The sequence below is a fragment of the Hypomesus transpacificus genome, unplaced genomic scaffold, assembly GCF_021917145.1.
Source record: "Hypomesus transpacificus isolate Combined female unplaced genomic scaffold, fHypTra1 scaffold_401, whole genome shotgun sequence".
Taxonomy (NCBI): domain Eukaryota; kingdom Metazoa; phylum Chordata; class Actinopteri; order Osmeriformes; family Osmeridae; genus Hypomesus; species Hypomesus transpacificus.
This window is the reverse complement of record NW_025813920.1, coordinates 42640-48126: the sequence shown is the minus strand read 5'-3', so window position 1 is coordinate 48126 and position 5487 is coordinate 42640. Positions and strand designations below refer to the sequence as shown.

The 5487-nt window shown below is 35.8% G+C and overlaps 1 long non-coding RNA gene across 6 annotated transcripts; it reads right to left on the bottom strand.

The window, feature by feature from the left end:
- Positions 1–666: 666 nt before the first annotated feature.
- LOC124464726 lies at positions 667–4165 on the bottom strand. 6 transcript variants are annotated; one of them, XR_006955754.1, is made up of 5 exons: positions 4083–4108; positions 2766–3152; positions 2519–2679; positions 1779–1973; positions 667–1676 (listed from the first exon to the last, which is right to left on the bottom strand). It is a non-coding gene; the product is annotated as an uncharacterized LOC124464726 (long non-coding RNA). The 6 variants fall into 6 exon arrangements; XR_006955753.1 differs by lacking the exon at positions 2519–2679 and having other exon boundaries at positions 3084–3152; positions 4083–4141; XR_006955752.1 differs by lacking the exons at positions 1779–1973; positions 2519–2679 and having other exon boundaries at positions 3084–3152; positions 4083–4165.
- Positions 4166–5487: the final 1322 nt, after the last annotated feature.

Sequence of the window (5487 nt, the reverse complement as noted above, 5' to 3'; positions counted from 1 at the left end):
GGGGCTTGGTCAGGCCACAATTTCCTGGAATGTATTTTTGGGATTGTCTATATAACTGTAATGTGAATTTCAATTGAAAGTGCAATTAAAATGTGTGTTTGTATCCTTTATTGCAGTCAGTTATTGCAAAATCCTTTTGTCACTGACTGGATTGTTTTGTTTTTTACGTACTGTCTCACAAAGCAGAATATTTACATTTAGTCATTTAGCAGACGTTCTTATCCAGAGTGGCTTACAGTAAGTACAGGGACATTCCCCCCTAGGCAAGTAGGGTGAGGTGCCTTGCCCAGGGACACAACATCATTTGGCACAGTGGGGAATCGATCCGGCAACCTTCTGATTACTAGCTTGACTACCTCACTGCTCAGCCATCTGACTCCAATATATGAATATGTCTTGACAGCTTAAGATAAACACTACAGCTAGATTATTGCATTAGAAAGTTATCATGTGGAAAATTGTCTGTCTGTGTAATGCACTAATGTGCACTTATGTCAATGTATGATTTTATCAGAACAATAATTTGTTCTAGAATTGAAAGGAGGCATTGCATTAATTAGCTATATGGCAACAGTTAAAGTGTGTTGAAGTAAAGCAGAGGATGTTTAAAAAGAGATTCACTATGTATGAATATGGATGTATAAGAAAACAAAAGGCAAGAACAAAAACAAGGAGATTTGTAATTGTGATAACAAGGCACAAACAAAAACTCAACAAATTATTCTTTAGTAATCATTCAATGATCTCACTGAGTGAAAAACAATATTACACAACATGATTAAGGATTACAGCTACATTTTAACATGAAACAAAGGTTTGTAATTGAAAACATTGGGTACAATTTAAGAAATAGTATAAACACATTTCAACTATAGTATCATTTGTTACCTAATTTGTATTTTGTGTTTTTTGAGGCATGTCACCCAATGAAAAATCATATTGAGCAGGTTAACCAATGTTTTGCTGCTCCTGAATCTTCAGCAATGTTGAAAGTGCTTTGTGGTGTGGTTGTCAGCAGGACTTTGCTATAGAAAAAACGGACAGACACATCTCTAAAAGTGTACCATTTGTCTATCACCAACACATCATTTCCCCACACGTGACCATGATGGAGGCAGTCATGTCAGACACAGCATACACTGTTTGTCCATCACTTTGTGGGTCCTAGTCATGATTTTCTCTTTTTCTCTCTGCTCCAAGACTTTTACCAGTACATTTACCTGCACACACAGGAAACATTTAAACAACATTTTAGTAAATCAACACACTGTAAAACCCCTTTATGCATTCAGATTACTGCAAGGTTTCATGTGAAATCTGTTACAAATTATAGTATTACAAAAAGTCAAATGGCAAGTTCCTTGGCATGATTTGCTATTACAGGACATTGAAACAGATGCATTATTTATATGTATAATATTAGGATAGCACTTCTTCTACTTCTTCTTTTTTTACATGGTAAATCATTTTAAGTGACTTTCTATTCGATGTGTTCTTGGATCAGAAATGATGTCGTTATTGATCTGGTCTGCTGGTTGTTTGGAAGAAACTCATCGTAACAAAAGGCCAAGTTTTGCACACATGTCAATTGGGATCGTTCATTGATGAAAATAGCATTCTGTCCTTGATTTTGGCGAGATGGGGTCAGCATTATGTCTGCAACTTTGACTGGGTTCCTTCAAAGAAAAAGGGGTTGAAACAAACAAGTGTGAGTACAATGAAACCAACATCTTACATAACAGCATACTTTGAAATCGCATTTAACATTATCAAAGTACCTATTTTTTTTCATCACACACAAACCAATTGTGTTTCTGTGGGGTGAAGTCCTGAAGATGACCATTTTTGTGTTTTGGTGGCTTCCTGAAGTACAGCAGTGAAGTATGCCTTAAACGTTCCTTGTTTCACTTCTGAAACCTGGAATATACCCTTCTACTCTGATGTGCATCTTCGTAGTTGATGTTAAATTGAATCTATCGACAGATTACACACAGTTTGTTTAAAATGTGAAACTGATTTGACATTGCAACCACATCTTTAAACTGTACGAAAAAATAATAAATGCCTTTCCCAAGTTGAGCTCTTTGTCTTTAAACACTGCCTATGTATATAGACCATATTAACTATAAATTAATAACAAGTTTGAAGAGTCCATTAGCCGTAAAAGTAAACATTGAAACTGCAGCTTAAGACATGTTCAGGGCAAAACAGAAGTGTGACAGTGTTTGGGACCGAGGAAAAAATGCATATAGTAGCGGCTTTGTTTTAGTAAACGAACATATTAGTGGGGTCCAGAGAGAATAAAAGTATGATCTTTTTAAAAGCGCAATCTACGTTGTTTCAAGGTTATTGTGCTAAATTGAAGTTAACCTAGAGCTACGTCTATAAACTATTACTCAAAAGTATAGCTAACTTGTACATGTTGACGTTTATCGTTGATGAAAACAATTGGTTAACCTTTAGTATAACATCAGAAAAGACAGAAACATATTAGATTATTATACATAAGAAAATGTACCTTTCAAAGTGCTTGGATGATCTGTAGTTTCCTTGCAGTCGTGTGAATTAAATTACGATACTGTACAAACGTGCATAGGTAATGGACATTGTTGCTCTGGCAAGAGCTTGTTTGCCCTGATTGGCTGATCTCCCTTTCAACTTGTTTTGTTCGTTTTGTGGCTGCATTAAAACGATAAGCCTATTATTAGTTAAGTTAAATAAAATGTAATCGCAATATCATGTAGTTCTGTAATAATGTATTTTACCACTTTAACATCAGTGTTGCCTTCTGCCTCCAGGTACATGACATTGTTGTTTTTTTACGTCAGTGCACTGTTGAGCTAGGGAAAACACTTTCACTTTGACGTGACTTTGAGGAGTAAGTTATTTTATTAACTGTGGTATAATATTGGAATAAATATAGGAGTCAAAATGTTGATCGCTATTTGGAGCTTGTTTAAAAAGAAAGTGATTGCGGGGTGACAGGTCATGTTGCTTGATAATTGTCTACATGCAGTGTGCCGCACACTTCAACAAATAACCATTTCAAAGTAAACAAAGGCGACCTGAAAACAAGTATTTACTTTGCATTCATGATCTGAACGAGCCCAGTTCTTCTTGGCCGCTGTAGAACGTTTGCTGGAACGTGGCATCTAAAAAATACAGAAAAAATCACAACTATAAAAAGCCACATACCACACTACTGAACAACTATTTCATAATCTTAAATAATTGTAACTTCATGCTCAACAGTTCTAGTATACAGACCTTTAAGAACATGATAAGATGGTTTGAATTCTCAAGACACCAACCTCTTTTTACTTTACACATCCAATATTTCCCTGTATTCTATTTCAACTGTGTACATTCGAATGTAAGTCTGTAGATATTAAGAAGCAGATAGATTGAAGACTATAAAAACAAATTTGTGTATATATAGATAAAATGTTACATTAGTACGAGCCCTTGACCTTTTAATAGCATTAAGGGGTATGTGTCTACATATTTGTTTAAAATTTCGCTATATAGTTTCGAGAACAAACAATGAAATAATTCCTGGAATTTCCGCTGATACTTCTTAACCACTTTCAGACCGACTTCAAACGTTCGCTTAAATGTTTTCTATTTTCCACAAAATCGAGAGTTATTTAACACTTTGTTAGCACTATCCTTGGTCACAATGTTTGAGTTAAATTATCCGGACACCTTCTAAAATGGCTGTTTCTCAAACCAATTAGCACTAGGCTACGGCTAGCACTACAGCTATCTTACCAAACAAGTTACAAACGTACTGTAGAACGTAACCCGTTAATGAGCAGCGTCACAATATGTGATCGTTCGAATGTCGGTCCCACAGCGTAACATGACAATAATGTTAAAAGTTTTATAGCTTGCAAGCCTGCAATACATACTGTAAACAAAGAAATCCTTAGCTCACCTAGCCTAGCTCAAATTAGCTAATATCTTGTTAGCTAATAACACGCCTTAAAACTATATCAAATAGTCTTCCAATTATCATACATATAATAACGCTAAGATACATGTTTTGTAGGCTACTGTCGTTATATGTAATGATTACTCACGGTCAAATAGTGCAACAAGGAAAATGAAAAGGGCTGCAGTAGTAACGCTAGTTGTCTTCAGGTCTTCAGAGATAAAAAAGTCTTCTTGTTTGGGTCCTGAAGGTGGAGTGCTGAAGCTCAAAATCGTGCATTAGAACGATCCCTCGCGATAGAGGAGCAGGATTTTTCTGTATCGCTTTAATACTTTCCTTCAACCCTTTTACAATGTGTTTGCATGTCCAGTTACTGCACATTTTTCAACAAACAAACATTTTGTTTCTTTATCGACACAGGCAAGTTTTCAGGACACCTATAGTCCGCATCCAATCAGAGCTCATATACGTGACACCTTCATAACATCCACCAATCGTGTACCCCAATATTCAACGTAGGACGTAAACATTCACATGCATTTTGGTGAGCCGGTAATACTGTCAGTGGGTGACAGACCTTCAAATGCATAAAAACAAGTCAAACAATTGTATTATTCAGGTGATCCGTAAAGAAGCATAGCAACATTACACTTGAACGAGCATATTTGTTAGGCTATATTATTAATTGGAAGTGCATTTTATGTGAATATAATTTATAATAACTAAATATATAGTTCAAGAAATGATCTGATTTAAAATAACTACTTTCTTTCCTTCACTTTTGTCTTGTAATACACAAAGATACAAGCCCTAAAGGGAACCTTTCCCTGAGGAAGCAACTACAATTCGAGCCCTATGCTCAAGCCTTACTAGAGTTGGTGTATCACAGTGAACTAGACATCCCATTCAACATTATATGCAAAAGGGAAAAATACACCAAACGAACATTTAGCAGAAAGAGACTAAGTAAAAATGTACATTTACATTACATTTATTCATTTAGCAGACGCTTTTATCCAAAGCGACTTCCAAGAGAGAGCTTTACAAAGTGCATAGGTCACTGATAATAACAACAAGATAGCCCCACAGCATTGCAAGTAGTCAAAAACAAGAAGTACATATTGTGAACAACCAAAAAATAGTGCTAAAGGGAAGAAACCATAAGAGCATGTAGTTAAACAAGTTAAAATTACATAACATTAATCTCTAAGTGCAAGTGTACCTGTAGGAAAGCATTACAAATAGGAATAACTCAAATAGAATACAACAGTTTAAATCAGCTACCACTAACCAACAAGAGCAACAGTCTAAGCAAGAGTCATTGTGATCCTTGAGGAAACTTGCGTTGGGTTCAGCAAACCATTCTTAAGTACCATTGTACTGAACAAGTTCGTCTTGAGCCTTCTCTTGAAGGTGGAGAGACAGTCCGTGTCTCAAATGTATAGTGTGTGATACACACATAGCTGACAAGTTGCTAGTTTCTGCTGACAGGCAAATGGATGAAAACCTCTGACTGTATATCCGTGGTAGGGATTAGGTTGCTTCAGAGGCAA